The 19938-nt window shown below is 44.4% G+C and overlaps 1 protein-coding gene across 1 annotated transcript in view; it reads left to right on the top strand.

The window, feature by feature from the left end:
* Positions 1 to 595: 595 nt before the first annotated feature.
* The window catches only part of RAB3A (RAB3A, member RAS oncogene family), a 56459-nt gene continuing 37116 nt past the window's right edge, over positions 596 to 19938 (top strand). The window contains exon 1 of the mRNA XM_040326948.1: positions 596 to 700. The gene's annotated coding sequence lies outside the window, so the exon portion shown is untranslated. The remainder of the gene's footprint in view (positions 701 to 19938) is intronic.

Below are 19938 nucleotides of genomic sequence, written 5' to 3'. Positions count from 1 at the left end.
ACAAATTTCTGATCGTGTGTACGGGCCATTCAGGTTGTCAGGCTGCAAAAGGAAGTGTTGTCAGGCTGCAAAAGGAAGTGTTGTCACTGGCAGGATTGAGAACATACGCCTTCAGCAGGGAGAGCTGCTTTGAACCTTGCTGAAAGACTGTGGAGGCCTGTCTGTGGCCAGCATGTGAGGTAAATGAGTGCCCTATAGACCAAGGTAATGGTTACCACATAACAGCCGCTGAGGAGAAGACCTGAAGCGTGAGCACGGCTCGGAACAGCTCGCAGCCTCGTTAATAATGTAAGCGGCAGCCATTCATATATTTAAGACACTCTAACGACTGCCCTACCACAGCTCTGCGAGCCAGCCGCCGCCGTTATCCTCCTTCATCTATAATTCACTCTCATCCATGTTGGAAACAAAAAAAAAAAAGAGGGTGGGAAGTAGAGGCAGAGCCATTCATCCCGGGAACCAAGGCAACCGGTCACCGCCCCCTGTTTAACAAGGAATACAGGCGGCGCTTTTCCATTGGTTTGCCCTCAGCGCCAATCCCAGGCGTCCGTTTCCACCGAGGGGGCAGGGGAATGGGACGACGTAGCCACGCCCAGCACCACTCTGCAGCTGTCAATCAGCTGACGTCAGCGTGTGCTCTGCAGGTGCAGGGAGAAAGCTGCTGCATTGGTGCAATAGGGAGCCGAAGAAATATCGAGGGGTAAGAGCACGGCTTGTTGTTCTTTATGTTGTGTTCGTGTGCTGACATGGAAAAGGGCGATCTATGGGGGGAGAAGATTATAAAGGGCAGTTAGCATTGGCTTTGCCTTTTGGTGCTGATGCCTGCTCGGATACAGGATGTAACCTTCATTTGTCATGGAAGGATGCTGCTGGCGATGTAGCTTGGGCTTTTCGCATTGCAAATCCATGGGCAGCCTAATATGCTTGCATCAGATCAGGAGCAAAAAAAAAAAAAAAAATCCTGATTGCATTTAGTATTATTTCTGGATTTGTGTAATGGGGGAAAGCAGATGATGAATCCATGATCAGCAGACATCCATAGAGCTGGCTGGAGATGATGGATCTGCTGGGGGGTCATGGAGGGGCTTCTATTGTCTCATGCACATTTCCGTCATCCAAGGTTGTATGATATTTGATAGTACTAGGGTCTAATTATACCATAGGTGTTAAAATAAACATGCTGAATAATTGATGCGTTTCATTTCATAGGCAATGCAATTTTTTTTTCCCCAGATTATTTTACACTTTGGGGGGGGAGGGGGATGAATCCTTGAATCCTGCCCCTCTGACATTGGGAGGTTCATATACTGTAGATGTCAAGCTATGATGCTGGAAACGACAGGCGATTCACATTTCGTTCACTTGCTCATTCTCATTTGATTTCCATGTAAATACAATCCACCTGAGTTCAATTAATGATTCAGATGCTTGCATGTTTTTGTGATTTTTATTTTTTTATGAATATAATACATCATGCATTTATATACAATTTATGCATATACAGGGGAATTGACAAAAACTGGAGCAGCTGAAAAACCAATTGGCTCTGAGCTTTCATTTTGCAAAGCTTGACTGAACAAGCTGATGCCAGAAGCTGATTGGTCACCACGCACAGCTGTGCCAATTTTAGGCTTGATTCACACCTATGCATTTTTATTGCATTTTGCACATTTGCACTATGGTCCATTTAACATGGTTTCCTATGGAACACGTTCTATAGAGCAAATCTGCAAAAAGCGCTAAAAATGCATAGGAGTGAATCGAGCCTTAAAATGCATAGGTGGGAATCGAGCCTTAAAATGAAGAATAAGGGGGAATCGAGCCTTAAAATGCATAGGTGTGGATCAAGCCTTAAAATGCATAGGTGTGAATCGAGCCTTAAAATGAAGAATAAGGGGGAATCAAGTCTTAAAATGCATAGGTGTGAATCGAGCCTTAAAATGCATAGGTGGGAATCGAGCCTTAAAATGCATAGGTGGGAATCGAGCCTTAAAATTAAGAATAAGGGGGAATCGAGCCTTAAAATGCATAGGTGGGAATCGAGCCTTAAAATGCATAGGTATGAATCGAGCCTTAAAATGAAGAATAAGGGGGAATCAAGTCTTAAAATGCATAGGTGGGAATCGAGTCTTAAAATGCATAGGTGGGAATCGAGTCTTAAAATGCATAGGTGGGAATCGAGCCTTAAAATGCATAGGTGTGAATCAAGCCTTAAAATGCATAGGTGGGAATCAAGCCTTAAAATGCATAGGTGGGAATCGAGCCTTAAAATGCATAGGGGGGAATCGAGCCTTAAAATGCATAGGGGGGGAATCGAGCCTTAAAATGCATAGGTGGGAATCGAGCCTTAAAATGAAGAATAGGTGGGAATCGAGCCTTAAAATGAAGAATAGGGGGGAATCGAGCCTTAAAATGCATAGGTGAGAATCGAGCCTTAAAATGCATAGGGGGGAATCGAGCCTTAAAATGCATAGGGGGGAATCGAGCCTTAAAATGCATAGGGGGGAATCGAGCCTTAAAATGCATAGGGGGGAATCGAGCCTTAAAATGCATAGGGGGGAATCGAGCCTTAAAATGCATAGGGGGGAATCGAGCCTTAAAATGCATAGGGGGGAATCGAGCCTTAAAATGCATAGGGGGAAATCGAGCCTTAAAATGCATAGGTGGGAATCGAGCCTTAAAATGCATAGGTGGGAATCGAGCCTTAAAATGCATAGGTGGGAATCGAGCCTTAAAATGAAGAATAAGGGGGAATCGAGCCTTAAAATGCATAGGGGGGAATCGAGCCTTAAAATGCATAGGGGGGAATCGAGCCTTAAAATGCATAGGGGGGAATCGAGCCTTAAAATGCATAGGGGGGGAATCGAGCCTTAAAATGCATAGGTGGGAATCGAGCCTTAAAATGAAGAATAAGGGGGAATCGAGCCTTAAAATGCATAGGGGGGAATCGAGCCTTAAAATGCATAGGGGGGAATCGAGCCTTAAAATGCATAGGTGGGAATCGAGCCTTAAAATGAAGAATAAGGGGGAATCGAGCCTTAAAATGCATAGGGGGGAATCGAGCCTTAAAATGCATAGGGGGGAATCGAGCCTTAAAATGCATAGGGGGGAATCGAGCCTTAAAATGCATAGGGGGGAATCGAGCCTTAAAATGCATAGGGGGGAATCGAGCCTTAAATTGCATAGGGGGGAATCGAGCCTTAAATTGCATAGGGGGGAATCGAGCCTTAAATTGCATAGGGGGGAATTGAGCCTTAAATTGCATAGGGGGGAATTGAGCCTTAAAATGCATAGGGGGGAATTGAGCCTTAAAATGCATAGGTGGGAATTGAGCCTTAAAATGCATAGGTGGGAATCGAGCCTTAAAATGCATAGGTGGGAATCGAGCCTTAAAATGCATAGGTGGGAATCGAGCCTTAAAATGCATAGGTGGGAATCGAGCCTTAAAATGCATAGGTGGGAATCGAGCCTTAAAATGCATAGGGGGGAATCGAGCCTTAAAATGCATAGGGGGGAATCGAGCCTTAAAATGCATAGGGGGGAATCGAGCCTTAAAATGCATAGGGGGGAATTGAGCCTTAAAATGAAGAATAAGTGGGAATCGAGCCTTAAATTGCATAGGTGGGAATCGAGCCTTAAAATGCATAGGTGGGAATCGAGCCTTAAAATGCATAGGTGGGAATCGAGCCTTAAAATGCATAGGTGGGAATCGAGCCTTAAAATGCATAGGTGGGAATCGGGCCTTAAAATGAAGAATAAGTGGGAATTGAGCCTTAAAATGCATAGGGGGGAATCGAGCCTTAAAATGCATAGGTGGGAATCGAGCCTTAAAATGCATAGGTGTGAATCGAGCCTTAAAATGCATAGGGGGGAATCGAGCCTTAAAATGCATAGGTATGAATCGAGCCTTAAAATGAAGAATAAGGGGGAATCGAGTCTTAAAATGCATAGGTGGGAATTGGGCCTTAAAATGAAGAATAAGTGGGAATTGAGCCTTAAAATGCATAGGTGGGAATCGAGCCTTAAAATGCATAGGTGTGAATCGAGCCTTAAAATGCATAGGGGGGAATCGAGCCATAAAATGCATAGGGGGGAATCGAGCCATAAAATGCATAGGTGTGAATCGAGCCATAAAATGCATAGGTGTGAATCGAGCCTTAAAATGCATAGGTGTGAATCGAGCCTTAAATTGCATAGGGGGAATGGAGCCTTAAAATGCATAGGGGGGAATTGAGCCTTAAAATGCATAGGTGGGAATTGGGCCTTAAAATGAAGAATAAGTGGGAATTGAGCCTTAAAATGCATAGGTGGGAATCGAGCCTTAAAATGCATAGGTGTGAATCGAGCCTTAAAATGCATAGGGGGGAATCGAGCCATAAAATGCATAGGGGGGAATCGAGCCATAAAATGCATAGGGGGGAATCGAGCCATAAAATGCATAGGTGTGAATCGAGCCATAAAATGCATAGGTGTGAATCGAGCCTTAAAATGCATAGGTGTGAATCGAGCCTTAAATTGCATAGGGGGAATGGAGCCTTAAAATGCATAGGGGGGAATTGAGCCTTAAAATGCATAGGGGGGAATCGAGCCTTAAAATGCATAGGTGGGAATTGGGCCTTAGTGAATTAGCCTTGTAGTATTTATATTATGATGGGTATAAATGCACCCACTTCCATTCAGCATCTGAAATAGCTTGTGCCCATTAAAATTCTAAGGTGTGCTTGCCAAACCTAATTAACACGATGTACTCTTCTGACCATCCATGGTCCTCGTCCTATGAGAATAACCCCCTATGTCTAGGCTGTACAATGAAAAATGAAAATGTTTTTACGTGGATGGTGCTTTTGAAGAATCATCAGAAGTGGCATATAAGGGAGGCATGTGGTTTGTAAGAAAATTGACAATTCTGTGCTCTATAATAGGCCACGCTGTAATCCTTTTTATCGTGCAAACAATATCGTCTGTACCTACAGCCCTGCAGCTTCTTGGCTTTCACAGTCTGCACTTTTCTCAGCAGGAAAGCATGCCGAATTGTAATTTGCTCTTGCTTGATGTCCCTCATCCACTGCAGTAATGGCTGAAAGCGATTCCAGATCAGCTTTTTGGTTCTACCCAGTAGTTTCTCCTCCATTTAACAAGCAGGGGTTGTCTTTGGCTCAGCTTTCCGTTGTAGCATTGTAATGTACTATAGCACCTTGTAGATTGTTGCTAGTCTGAGCTCGGTGTGGCCCATTAAAAGCTGAATTCTACCCCAACATGACTATATTTTACTGTCCCCTCTCTTGGAGAAGAATGGTTCATTTAATGCTGTAGAAACAATGCAGGTCGTTCCTCTTTTTCAGTGAATGGTTTGCACTTCAAGTGATTGTCAGCAATCCTCTTGTAAAACAACACATTCAGTTTAAAATAGAAATTAAAGTGCCCATATCCCGTGTGAGAATTTTTCTGGTTTCTCCTTTTCTTTTCTTTTTTTCTTGTTTCCTTTTATGTCAATAAAAACATTTTTACCAGAAAATATAAATTAAAGGCAAAACGTTTGTGTATAGATATAAAATTATAAATACCCTGTTTCCTCCTCCCTTCCCTTTTTTTTTTTGCATTATTATTATTATTATTATTATTATTATTTATTATTATTATTGTTATAAGTGATCACATTCCTTCTGTTCCCAGCTGCATGAGAGCTGGGGGAGGAGAGACTGTAGCACACTGAGCCTCTCAGTCAAAGGCTGTGCAGGTGAGGCATGTCAGGACAAGTCTGATCATTGGAGGTGAGCATGCTGAGTTCCCAGCACAGCTACATAACTGACAACACTGCTCTCATGCCTAGTGTGGTCAGTTTTTAATAGGAATGCAGAAGGACTGTCAGGAACACCAGGGATTTCACACAAAGGAAGCAATACAAAGAGATAGGGCCCGAAACAACTAATCGATTAATCGGCCAGTAACATAATGGGGTTAAAAAAACTAAAATTAGCCCTTTATAGTACAAAAAAGAAAATCTCTCCTGTAAATATTACTTTCACTGTCCCACAGTAAAAAATTGAACCCCTTACAGTAGCGATTTTTTGCTATTTTTGTTTTTTTACCCCCCATTATGTTACTAAACATCTCAGGCCTGGGTCACACCTGTTTTTTCCTATGGGACACGTTCACATCCATGATTTTTTCAGCTGCTGTGTATTTGGAAAGGGCAAGGACTTTTTTAACGCAAAACAATGCTATTTTTGTTTTTTGGTTCAATATACTTCAACGGAGAAGCTGCAGAAAAGAATGTAATGTGTTTTTGCATCAAAAATGCAATTTCTTTTTTTTTTTAAGGCTATTATCTGATTAATCGAAACAATAATCGACCAACTAATCGATTATGAAAATAATCGTTGGTTGCAGCCCTACAAACAGAACAGGATTAGTTCACATGCAAGTACATGGTAAAGCAGGCACATATCGGGAATATGAAATGTTGGGGTAACAAACACTTTAAAGTCAATATTGTGTGCTTCCCTTATTTTGGAATTGTCTTCCCAGTCTGCTAGGGTAAAGCTGCTTGAGTAAGGGTGCCTTCACACCCGATGATTAGCAAACACTGCAAATTCCAGCGGTAAAAACCTGTGCATTCATATGTCTGGAATTACATTTGTGTGCAAAGAGCCACGGCGCTCAGAGCATAGCTATCCATGACTGTTCACACAGCCAGCAAATACTTGCCGTGATCTGACTGCATCCACCACAATCATCTGTTCCTGTCTGCAGGTAATCGCTGGGCTGTGTGAACACTCACATATATATACAGCCGCTGTCAGACTGTCATTGCATTATGTGGGCTGAGAAGCCGCAGCTCCTCTGCACACCTGTCATTCTAGCTCGTAGGAATCTGCAGATCCTTGCCACTTGAATTTGCAATGTCTACTAATCGCCTGTGTGAATACATCATAAGGCAGGGTTCGACAAACCCCGGGCGCCAGGTCGCCATTGCGACTACAATTAGCAAACTGGCTCCTGGGGCCTTCTGCAGGCTTATGCTTCCTTCTGTGATCTGGCGCCATCTTGTGGTGGCCGTTGGTATGACAAGACAACCAGCAACGCTAATGGAGCTTCCCCTGTCTGTTTTCACTGCCATCTCCTTCCCTCTAATTTGAACCCTCAAACATTATATATATTTTTTATTCTAACACCCTAGAAAATAAAATGGCGGTTGTTGCAATACTTTCTGTCCCACCATATTTGCGCAGCGGCCTTACAAGCGCACTTTTTTGGGAAAAAATACACTTTTTTTTATTAAAAAATAAGACACCAGTAAAGTTAGCCCAATTTTTTTTCATATTGTGAAAGATATAGGTTACACCGAGTAAATTGATACCCAACATGTCACGCTTCAAAATTGCATCTGCTCGTGGAATGGTGACAAACTTTTACCCTTTAAAATCTCCATAGGCAACGTTTAAAAAAATTCTACAGGTTGCCTGTTTTGAGTTACAGGGGAGGACTAGGGCTAGAATTATTGCTCTCGCTCTACCAATCGCGGCGATACCTCACATGTGTGGTTTGAACACCGCTTTCATATGCGGGCGCTACTCACGTATGCGTTCGCTTCTATGCGCGAGCTCGGTTGGGTGGGGCACGGTCCTGGCTCCTAACTTTTTTAGCTGGCTCCTAGATTCCAAGCAAATTTGTCAAACCCTGTCATAAGGGCTCATTCATATACAGTGGGGATCAAAAGTTTGGGCACCCCAGGTACAAATTTGTATTAATGTGCATAACGAAGCCAAGGAAAGATGGAAAAATCTCCAAAAGGCATCAAATTACAGATTAGACATTCTTATAATATGTCAAAAAATGTTAGATTTTATTTACATAATTTCCACTTTCAAAATTACAGAAAACAAAAAATGGCGTCTGCAAAAGTTTGGGCACCCTGCAGAGTTAGTATCTTGTACTGCCCCCTTTGGCAAGTATCACAGCTTGTAAATGCTTTTTGTAGCCAGCCAAGAGTCTCAATTCTTGTTTGAGGTATCTTTGCCCATTGTTCCTTACAAAAGTCTTCCAGTTCTTTGAGATCTCTGGGCTGTCTGTCACGCACTGCTCTTTTAAGGTCTATCCATAGATTTTCAATTATGTTGAGGTCAGGAGATTGTGAAGGCCATGGCAAAACCTTCAGTTTACGCCTCTTGATGTAATCCCTGTGGATTTTGAGGTGTGTTTAGGATCATTATCCATTTGTAGAAACCATCCTCTTTAACTTCAGCTTTTTCACAGATGGCATCAAGTTGCCATCCAAAATTTGCTGACATTTTATTGAATCCATTTTTTTCTTCTACTCGTGAAATGTTCCCTGTGCCACTGGCTGCAATACAACCCCAAAGCATGATTGATCCACCCCCATGCTTAACAGTTGGACAGAGGTTCTTTTCATTAAATTCTGTGCCCTTTCTTCTCCAAACATACCTTTGCTCATTCCGGCCAAAAAGTTCTATTTTAACCTCATCGGTCCACAGAACTTGTTTCCAAAATGCATCAGGCTTGTCTATATGTTCATTTGCAAAGTTCAAACGCTGATTTTTGTGGTGAGGACGTAGAAGACGTTTTGTTCTGATGACTCCTCCATGAAGACTATATTTGTACAAGTATCTCTTTATAGTGGAATAGTGTACCACAACTCCAGTGTCTGCCAGATCTTTCTGGAGGGATCGTGCAGTCAAACGTGGGTTTTGAATTGCTTTTCTCACAATCCTGCGAGCTGTTCTGTCTGATATTTTTCTTGGTCTTCCAGATTTTGCTTTAACTTCCACTGTTCCTGATGACTGCCATTTCCTACATTACATTCCGAACAGAGGATATTGACATCTGAAAACGCTTTGCTATCTTCTTATAGCCTTCTCCAGCTTTGTGAGCGTCAACTATTTTCAGTTTCAGTTTTCTAGACAACTGCTTAGAAGAACCCATGGTGCTGATTGTTGGGGCAAGGTCAGATGAGTCTGGGCATTTAAAACCTTTGAGATTGACATCACCTGGTCTTCCCAGACGATGATTGAGAACAATCCATGACACTGGCAGGTCTCAGCTTTGCAAAGGGGGCAGTGCATGCTATAAATTCTGCAGGGTGCCCAAACTTTTGCAGACGCCATTTTTTTGTTTTCTGTAATTCTGAAAGTGTAAATGATGGAAATAAAATCTAACTTTTTTTTTTTACATATTATAAGAATGTCTAATCTGTAATTTGATGCCTTTTGGAGATTTTTCCATCTTTCCTTGGCTTCGTTATGCACATTAATACAAATTTTTACCTGGGGTGCCCAAACTTTCGATCCCCCACTGTAGGTGGCTTAAGGGTGGTGGGGGGTGAGTTGTGCCAGCACAGATTACCGTATATATATACTCGAGTATAAGCTGAGTTTTTCAGCACATTTTTTGGTGCTGAAAGTGCCCCCCTCGGCTTATTCTCGAGTCACCTTTGTGCACCTGATCTCCCGGACTTTGGGGACCCGGTACCGGCCAAACTTGGCACACATATAGCCCCAATCTTCCTCTACAAGTGTGCAAAGTCGGGCACTCCCATGTTAAACATACGTTTAGTCATGGGCACAGTAAGGCATGAAGATGGACACACTAGGCTTATACTCAAGTCAATAAGTTTTCCCAGTTTTTTTGTGGTAAAATTAGGTGTCTCGGCTTATATTCGGGTCGGCTTATACTCAAGTGTATATACGGTACTTTTCAGATGGATGGCAAGGATTGCCCAAAACTAGCTCTAAAGCTAGTCATACACCAGTAGAATTTAATTCCTTTGGCATTGGTGGCATTCGATCTTGACACCATTAGCTCAACTCATTTTGCTCAAACCCTTACACATAGGTGGACTGAAGGAGCCCGTCTGTCAGTTTTCCAGGCTGACCTGATCGGACCCTTCAGTCTCCTCCTATGTAGCGACGGGTGTCAACGGACATGTGGATATGATCCTATCTGCAAAAACAGACGGCTGGGGATCCCATCCATCTGGCAGATCGGATGGCAGTCGGTTGTAAACAGACAGACGGTTCGTTTACATCCGACTGACCATAGAGGAGAGTGGGCTGCCTGTGTCCGCTCCACATAAGCGAAGCGGACATGGACCAACCACCCATCTGCTTAGTGGGGATCAGCAGACAAATTCCCCTCTCGGCAGGTGGACTCCAACAGGGCCCCGTCCTGTGTGTAAGGGGCCTGCTACTTATTTAGAATTCCAAATGTATTTAAACAGGTTTTTCATGTGCTTAAAACATGTGCATTACAATATGGAAGATGTTTCCTAAATAAAACCCACATTCTAGGTAAAAATGTTTCCCAATCTAAAAAACTATTTGTATTTTACATTGCATTTTATGCTAGAAAGATGATCTTGCTTCAATGGAAAAAGGCTGTGACACCGGAGGGGGGGAGGGTTCCGAAAAGCGTAAGTTCCATTTTTGGGTGGAAATCCACTTTAATGCAGCCCTGCCACTATACAAGCCAATGTATATAGAACAAAACTGCCTGAAAAAGTTCACTAAAATCAAAGTTGTCTCTGCAGTAGGGTTGGGACCTCTCAAGCCTACCTGCTTTGTATTTTTGCACTTAGGGTTCTGTTATGGTTGTCCTACTGGTTGCTCCTTCCTCCTTTTTTTTGTTCTATTTTGTTGTGGTATTCTCACTTGTACCACTGCTGTATGTTGTGAAACTTGAATATATTTTAAGAAAAAAAAGCAGGAATCTTTGCCCAGCTTGGACCGGTTGAGTAATTTCAACCATCAGCAGACTTTAGCCTTTAGAGCAGTGGTTCTCAACCTGGGGGTCGGGACCCCCTTGGGGGTCGAATGATGATTTGCCAGGGGTCACCATATCCTGGGCTGTTCCTGAAGCCCACACTGCTCTCCCAGCCTTTTTGCAGCCGCCAAGAAGGGCTGTCCCTGGAACTTGTGACCACCCAGCTGGGCTGTTCCTGGAGCCCACAGCCACCCACTCAGCTTCTTCGCAGCCGTCCATTCAGTTCACAGCATGGCTTGGGGGCAGAGAATAGATGTCAGCTGACTGGTGAGGAATGTGAAGTGGGAGGGGCTGGAGGAGACCCTATCTCTTGATTTCGGCATAGGTGTCACTGCTACGAAACACCACAAAGTCGGAGACAAAGTGAGTACCTGTGATTATAGTTGCCATTAAAAGTCCCCACTACAGTTCTCAGATCAGCAGGTGACCTTGATTAAGATCACCTAAGTTGGCTGATCAGAACCCCCAACATTGCCACAAACCCCAACTCCCCGCCAGCACTGCCACTCATTCCATTCCCCCCACCCTCCACCAAGGATTAAGAGAAGGAATAATGTAAGGGAGAGGAAAAGAGGGGGAGCAACAAAGAAAAGGGAAAAGAAAGAACAAGAAATACGGCTAGAGAGAGGGATAGGGGGGAAAAAAAACAAGAAATTAGGATAGAGAGAGATAAAAGAGAAAGTAAGGAGAACAAAGAAATAGTGGCACATCCTAAAATGTACCAGAAGGGGTTTTAATACTGTACGAGTGGAGGGGAATCAGAGAGCGCGAAATGTCCAAATTCCTTTTCTTGCCTTGGGTGCGACAACCCACGCTACGAAAATAATTTTACTGTTAGGGGTCCCCACCACTTGGAAAATTTTATCAAGGGGTCACGGCACTAGAAAGGTTGAGAACCACTGCTTTAGAGCTTTGTACATAACTTCTCCAGAAATGTCATTTCATGCTTGTTTGGTTCCTGGATTTTCCCAGACGTCTGCACTAAGATACAGGTCAGATTTTAGGAATCCTCTGCAACAAAAAAAAATAATAAACCTTCACTGTTTAAAAAAAAAAAAAAACCTGCAAGAGAAAGGCATAATAAGCTAGTATGCACAGCATACTAGCTCATTGTGTCATTTACCTGCGATCGAAGTCCTCCTCGGTCTCGTCCACCGCCATGTCCCCTCGTCGCTATTTCCTGTTATCGGCGATGTGATTGGCCGGAGTGGCGATGACGTCACTCCAGCACATGCGCACGGGATCGGCAGATCCCCGTGCATGCGCGAAAACACAACATTAATCCCGCTAATGGGGTCTGCGGGCGGGAGCTTATCGGAATCTGGGAGCACCCTTTAACAAGGGGCCCCCAGATACCGTTCCCCCCACCCTATGTGAATGAATATGGGGTACATCGTACCCCTACCCATTCACCTGGGGGAAAAGTGTCAAGAAAAAAAAAACACTACACAGGTTTTTTTATTGTAATTTATTAGGCAGCTCCGGAGGTCTTCTTCCGACTTCGGGGGTCTTCTTCTGACTCCGGGGGTCTCTCTCGGCTCTCCGGTGCTTTCTGCCGGGCCCCTCCACTATCTTCTTGCAGCTCTTTTACTAGTGGGGGAGCGCCGTCTTCTCTGCCGTCTTCACCCCTCTTTCTCCTGTCCCAATGTTGACACGACGACAAGCTCTCCCGCTGTATTGCCGCGTGAGCAGTGCGCAACCATTTATATAGGCATGGGGCGTGGTCACCTGGTGATGTCACCCGGTGACCCCGCCCATATGACGTCACAGTCCTGGGGCATGATGGGACTGTGACATCATACGGGCGTGACCACGCCCCATGCCTATATAAATGGTTGCGCACCGCTCACACAGCATTACATTGGGAGAGCTCGTTGAGTCAACATCGGTACAGGAGAAAGAGGGGAGAAGACGGCAGTGAAGACTGGGCCCCCCACTAGTAAAAGAGCTGCAAGAAGATAGTGAAGGGGCCCGGCAGAAAGCACCGGAGAGCAGGGCCATCTTAATAGCATCATGGGCCCCTGGGCAAAGTAATGCTATGGGGCCCTTACAAGGTTGCCCCAATTTACGCACCTACTCTCAAGAATGGAAGTACAATATTTCTACTTTACAGCATGTCACTTGCCACCGTCCCCTGTCACCAGATTCAGCGTGTCATTTGCCACCGCCACCTGCCACCAGATTCAGTGTGTCACTTGCCATTGTCACCTCTCACCAGATTGAGCGTGTCCCTTACCATCCATTTGTTCTCCTTTTTTTGGCCAATGGGAAGGAGGGGGGAGAAGGAAGGGGGAAGGAAGAAGGAAGGGGGAAGGAAGAAGGAAGGGAAGGGGGAGAGAAGGGAAGTGGGGGAGAAGAGGGGAGAGAAGGAAGGGGTGGGTAAAGGAAGAGGGGAGAAGGATGGGGAGAAAGAAGGAGGGGGGGAGAGAAGGAGGGGGGAGTAGGGGGTCTGGTCACAGTGCATTTTTTTATCCCTGTTATTCCCTTATACAGGCTTTTGAAATTTACAAAAGCAAAAGTTTAGAAATGAGATGAAGGGTTAGCACTGTAAAACACTTTTTGATGTATTTTAAAACAAGTATATACATTAGACCAAATAAGGAGTAAACAGGGACAGAGGGACATTGTTCCAAAAGAGGGAGAATCCCTTCAAATCAGGGGCAGTTGCGAGGTATCATTTAACCACTTCCATACAGGGCACGTATACACCTTCCCGCCCAGACCAATTTTTAGCTTTCAGTGCTGTTGCACTTTGAATGACAATTGCGCAGTCATGCTACACTGTACCCAAACTAAATTTTTATCATTTTGTACCCACAAATAGAGCTTTCTTTTGGTGGTATTTGATCACCTCCTGGGATATTTATTTTCTGCAAAAAAAATAAAAAAATGACCAAAAATTTAGAAAAAAAAATATTTTTTTGTTTCGGTTATAAAACATTGTAAATAAGTATGTTTTCTCCTTCACTGATGGTACTGCACTGACGGGCACTGATGGGCACCGATGAGGTGGCACTGATGTGGTGGCATTGATGGGCACTAATATGCGGCACGGATGGGCACTGATAGGCGGCATGGATTGGGCTTGGATAGGCAGCACGGATGGGCACTGATAGGCGGCACGGATGGGCACTGATGGGTGGCACGGATTGGCATAGATGGGCACTATTGTATGTGTTGTACTAATGGATGCCAATCAGTGCCAAACAATGCCTGCCAATCAGTGATGACCATTGTGGGCATTGATTGGCATCCATTGCGGCACTGATTGGCATCCATTTTGTGTGTCGTCCTCATCCCTGGTGGTCTAGGGTGGCATCCTTTTTTTTTTTTTCCTTGGTGGTCCAGTGGGCATCCTCGGGGGGGCTGTGCTGATGATCGATCAGCACAAACCCCCCCCCTGTCACAGGAGCAGCCAATCGGCTCTCCTCTACTCGCGTCTGACAGACGCGAGTGAGGAAAAGCCGATTACCGGCTTTTCCTATTTACATCGTGATCAGCCGTGATTGGACACGGCTGATCACGTGGTAAAGAGTCTCCGTGAGAGACTCTTTACCTTGATCGGTGTTGCGGGGTGTCAGACTGACACCCTGCAACAACGATCGCCGCGATGCGCGCCCCAGAATCCTGAGGACTTCATATGACGTCCAGTCAGGATTCTACAACCACTTTGCCGACGTCAATATGTCATTGGCGGGCGGCAAGTGGTTAAGGAAGAAAGAAGTTTATATTTCCAGCTCTGGGTGTACACTACTTGTTTTACACATACACATGCTGCAACGGTATTATATGTGTGGGTAGTTGCCTCTCAGCAAATGCACATCAGTAATAAGTCCACTGAATCACAGAGTGCATGAAAAACAGTCTCAATTAAATGCATTGTACTGTAATAACCAACTCACCAGCTTCTACAGGTGTAATCAGAAAATATAACCAGCACACTTTCTATATTCGCCCTAACCAAACCAAGAAGGAAGGGGGAGAGATGGAGGGGGGAGTAGGGGGTCTGGTCACAGTACTCACTTACTTGAATGGTCAGTGACTTCTCTCATTGTGGTCTTTGGCTCCTTAATCTTCCCGCCCCCTCTTCCCCTTCACAGAAGTAGCGGCACACATGCAGGGAGAGAGGGGCGGGAGAAGGGATGTTTGTCATGCTGGAGGGAATGGGACGGAGCAGCGTGGGGGATTCCTTCCAGGACAGCCACACCTCCCGAGCCGCTTGTCACTGCACATTGAGCAGTGAGGATGGAGCGGCTCAGCAGTCATGAAACGAGGGGGAGGAAAGCAGAAGAAGCCATGTTTTTCTGGCCATTCCCGGGTGTGCTGCGGATGTTCCGCGAGCGACGGAAGGCGTTTGTGAACTTTTGGTGCTGTGGAGAGCCTTTAGTTATCTGGGATCTTCGGGGGTGATGTGGAGTTGTACAATGCCTAAGATACCAGCTAACTAAGGCTCTCCACAGCAGCACCAGAAACACCTTCCTCTGCTTGTGAAACATCCGCAGCACACACAGGAATGGCCAGGAAGAATTGCACCCTACCAAGCTCCTTCACTTCTTTCCTCCTGCGGAGCAGCCGGCCCAGCGTCCTAATTTCTGTGCCCCTTGAGCACAACCAACTGACACTCTCCCGGCGGCTATTTGTCTGGCTGTCATGGGGCCCCAGGTGATTGTGGGGCCCCCGGGCTGTGCCCAGGGGTGCCTGCTCAGTAAGACGGCCCTGCCGGAGAGCGCGGAGAAGAGACCCCTGGAGTCGGAAGAAGACCTCTGAAGCTGCCTAATTACTTTAAAAAACCTGTGTAGTCCCCACCCCTTTTCCTGATCGTGCTCGGATAAGGGTCTGGTGTGGATTTTGGGAGGACCCCCCAAGCTGTTTTTTCGGCGTAGGGGGGTTCCCCTTTAAATCCGTACCAGACCCAAGGGCCTGGTATGCTCTTGGAGGGGGAACCCATGCTGTTTTTTTTTTTTTTTGTTTTTTTTTTTTAATTTGCCGTGGAGTTTCCCCTCAAGATCCGCAAAGCACAAGTCGCATGCCAAAGTCGGATCATGCAAGACGGCGTTCCGACTTTGATCCGACTTCAATGATATTCAATGGAGTGAAGTAGGATCAAAGTCAGACCAAAGGAGTACAGGGAGCATTTTCAAAGTCGGTCCTACATGTGTCGGACCAGTTAAGACGGCTCTCATAGGGAAACATTGATTTTTCACACGTCATGCGACATGAGCTCACAATGTTGGAGTGTTTGGAGGACTAGTGTGAACCCGGCCTAAATCCAAAACCCAACATTTTGTATTTTGAGGCTTACCAATCATTAGATGTAGTGGCTGCATTCCTTTCTTTTGCCCCCCCCCCCCCCCCCAGTAACACATCTCTTGTACTGAGACACCCCCTGGAGGTATGCGAACAGGAGGCACAGCAGACAGCAGCATTGTCAGTCTGGGGGGAGGGTAGTGTTAAAAATGTTGGCGAATTTACATTAACAAATTGAAGCCAAACTCTAGCACACACTGTATAATCAGTTATAGCAAACCTTTTTTTGGGGGGCTAGAGGTCTTGCATGCATGAATAAATAAAAGCTGATAATTTGAATCACCCTGTCAGTGTTAGGTGGTTTGTCTCATCCATGTAAACTGATACATTCTGCTGGAGAGCTTATGAAAAACAGGTGTAGGCCCCTTTTACACCAGCAGACTGATCGGGTCTGCCTGTCCATTTTTTCAGGTGGACCCGATCGGACCACCCATTGTTTTCTATGGGGCAGTGGATGTCAGGGGACATGTTTCCGCTAAAAACAGATAAATAGGGATACGTTTGTCATTCTTCCATTGGATTGGATGACAATCGAATAAAAATGGACATGCAGGCCGTTTCCATCTGACCGCTCCATAGAGGAGAGCGGGCTGCATGTGTTCTGCGTATTTTTGGCGTTATATATTTTTTTTTTTTACATGTTAACACAAGAGGAAGAAAGAAATGCACACAGAAATACCATGAAACTGAAAAAACATTCTACCATTCTTTCATTTGCAGAACGATCTCTCTCTGGTGAAATGTTACAATTTATTTTCATTCCTGAGCTCTGGGCAAAACATTTCCATACTGATACATTGTATACGTTTAATTTACTGGCCAGAGCCGTGTTCTCCTATTTTTTATTTTGTACTTTGCTAAAATACCAATTGCCAACTGGCAGGTGATAAATAATGAATTAGGGGGTTCAGTGACTCATTTTATTTTAATTTTCTTTGCAGTAATTATCTCATGTTTGTTTTAACAAATGTGCAAAATTTGCCTTACATTAGATATTTTACTTTGATGAATTTACTCTGTTATGATCTCATGCAATATTTCCAAAAAATTGGTCACATGACCTTCATATCACATGCAGTAACCTTTAGTGAATTACCTATGTTTTTTAGTGTGTTTTACAGAAACGCTCTACCGTTCATTAACATGGTTTCCTATGGTATACTTACTATGCATTTTTTCAGCCGGTGCATTTTTGGAAAGGGTCAGGGCTTTTTTTTTTTTTTTTTACTCCCAAACTGATAACAGCCAAATAAAATGGCCACCTCTGAGGCGGCGACAACTTTGTCCTCCTTAGCTGCTGTGCTCTTAAAACGGCTATATCTTCCTGTACCTGCCTGTATTCGGTTACTGGTGTTGTGTCCAAACAACAATTCGTCAAAATCTTTTTATTCAAAATTTTTTCCCACAATTCTTGGGAAAATGAAAACATTTATTTATTTTACACAAAATTTGTCATCATACCAAGTCTTTTCTCTCACACACAGCATATGCATACTTCCAATTACACACCAAAATACATTCTCCTACTCCTCCCGAGTATGGCTATACCACATGTGTGTGACTTTTACACAGCCTGGCCACATAGAGAGCAGGGACGTGTGCTGAGGTCAGTGGCTGGTGAGGCACTGGCTAGTATCAGAGCCAGATACACACAGGTTACATACGCTGCGATCATTAGAGCGAGAAGAATAATTCTAGCACTAGACCTCCTCTGTAACTCTAAACATGTAAACTGTAAAAAAAAGATTAAAGCTCATCTATGGAGATTTATATGTACTAAAGTTTGGCGCAATTCCACAAGTGTGCGCAATTTTGAAGTGTGACATGTTGGGTATCTATTTACCGTACTTGCCGTAACATCTTTCACATTATACAAAAAAATCGGACCAACGTAAGTTTTTTTTTTTTTGTTTTTATTAATGAAAAAAATGCATTTTAAAAAAAAAATGGTTTGCAAATAGAGTGTGACATAAAAAGTTGCAACGGCCACCATCTTATTTCCTAGGGTGTCTGCTAAAACAATATATATAATGTTTGGGGGTTCTGAGTAATTTTCTAGCAAAAAAAATTATGATTTTTTTTACATGTAGGAGAGAAGTGTCAGAATTGGCCAGGGCAGCAAGGGGTTAATTATCATAAGTAATATACAAATTATTATATATTATTTTAAAGGTAATTTTACTATATTTTCAAGATCTGTACCCAAGCAGGTGGCTTACCGGACAAATAACTGAAAGTGGTTGTAAACCCTTTACAACCACTTTAGCCTACAGGTAAGCCTGGATTAAGCCTTACCTGTAGGTGCTTGAAATATCTCCCAGACCTGCACGGTCTAGGATATAGTTGTAAATCGCTGTACGGCGATTTCTCCTGCACATGCGCCGGAGTTAGAAAGGGCCGTTTTTATCTCGGGTCATGCCGTAAAAGGCAGCTCGCACGGCAGTGACGTCACACGACTCCAGCCAGTCACAGTGCCAGAGTTCGTGGCCCACGGAAGAGGAGGGGTGAAGAATAACTGCTCGCTACTAGCAAGGAAGACGGTGACATCGCGGGCTTCTCCTGCGGGTAAGTGTCACATAATGGGCTAGTATGCGATGCATAGTAGTCCATTATGCTTTACCTTTACAGGGAAACAAAGAGAAAGTAACACCCATCAGTTATAACATATAGCATATAAATATGATTTAGCTTGAATACAACAGTACCTTTTCGACAGACACGCAAAATGTGGAAAAAAAGTCTCTGATTCTTTTCCAAAAACCCACCGGCTGCAAAGCGCATAGTTGTGAACATGTACCATAGGAAACCATGTTAAATAGACTGTGGTGCTTTTTCTGCAAACTGCAAAACACACTAAAAACGCTTAGATGTGAACCTAGGGTTATTTAGAACTGTGACTAGTTGATTAAAGGGTCACTAAAGGAAAACATTTTTTTAGCTGAAATGACTGTTTACAGGGTATAGAGACATAAAAGTTAACTGATTCCTTTTAAAAATGATTAACAATAGATACAATTCAATCATATAATGTGCCTGTAGTTTCACTTTCGGTTTTAAAAGGGTTTCATGTTCCTGTGAACTAGAGAGACACACAGAACAAAAACAAACAAATCCAGGGCAGAGTTTTTAACCACTACCCGACGGCCGTACGACTTTATACGGCCGCGGGGTGGTTCTCAATCTCTAATGCCTCGTTTCCACTGAGCGGATCGGTTCGGTACGGTTCGGTTCGGTACGCTATTTTGGGTGTTTCCACTACGAAAGTGTGCCATTAAACCGAACCGTACCGGACCATTCTGGGTCCTGCTTCAGATGTGGGGCCATAGGAAATGGAACGGTTCCATTAGGGGAGGAGATGCAATACATTCCACTGATTGGTGGATGTGCTAGGCATTTTTTCTAAATCCTGAATGGTCCCCGACGGTCCGATTTGCAGTGGAAACGCTCATGAGAATAGACCGGTCCATTCTAAACCGCTCCATTCTTACTGACCCGAACCGTTCCGTGCAGTGGAAACAAGGCATAACAGGCCGTAAAAAGACGACCTGTGCGCGCATCCAGCGGCGCGCGCGCTCGCCGCATCGCTGAGATGCCGATGCGAGTGCCTGGCGGCCTTGATGTCCGCCAGGGACTCGGGATCGGCGGCTACAGGGACAAGACGTGGATCTCTGTGTGTAAACACAGAGATCCACGTCCTGTCAGGGGACAGAGGAGACCGATCTGTGTCCCTTGTACATAGGGACATAGATCGGTCACCTCCCCCAGTCACCCCCCCTCCACCTACAGTTAGAACACAATTTAGGGTACACATTTAACCCCTTCCTCACCCCCTAGTGTTAACCCCTTCAATGC

This window comes from Rana temporaria, chromosome 1 (assembly GCF_905171775.1).
Source record: "Rana temporaria chromosome 1, aRanTem1.1, whole genome shotgun sequence".
Taxonomy (NCBI): domain Eukaryota; kingdom Metazoa; phylum Chordata; class Amphibia; order Anura; family Ranidae; genus Rana; species Rana temporaria.
The sequence above is the reverse complement of the archived record's forward strand: the minus strand, read 5'-3'. Positions and strand labels throughout refer to the sequence as shown.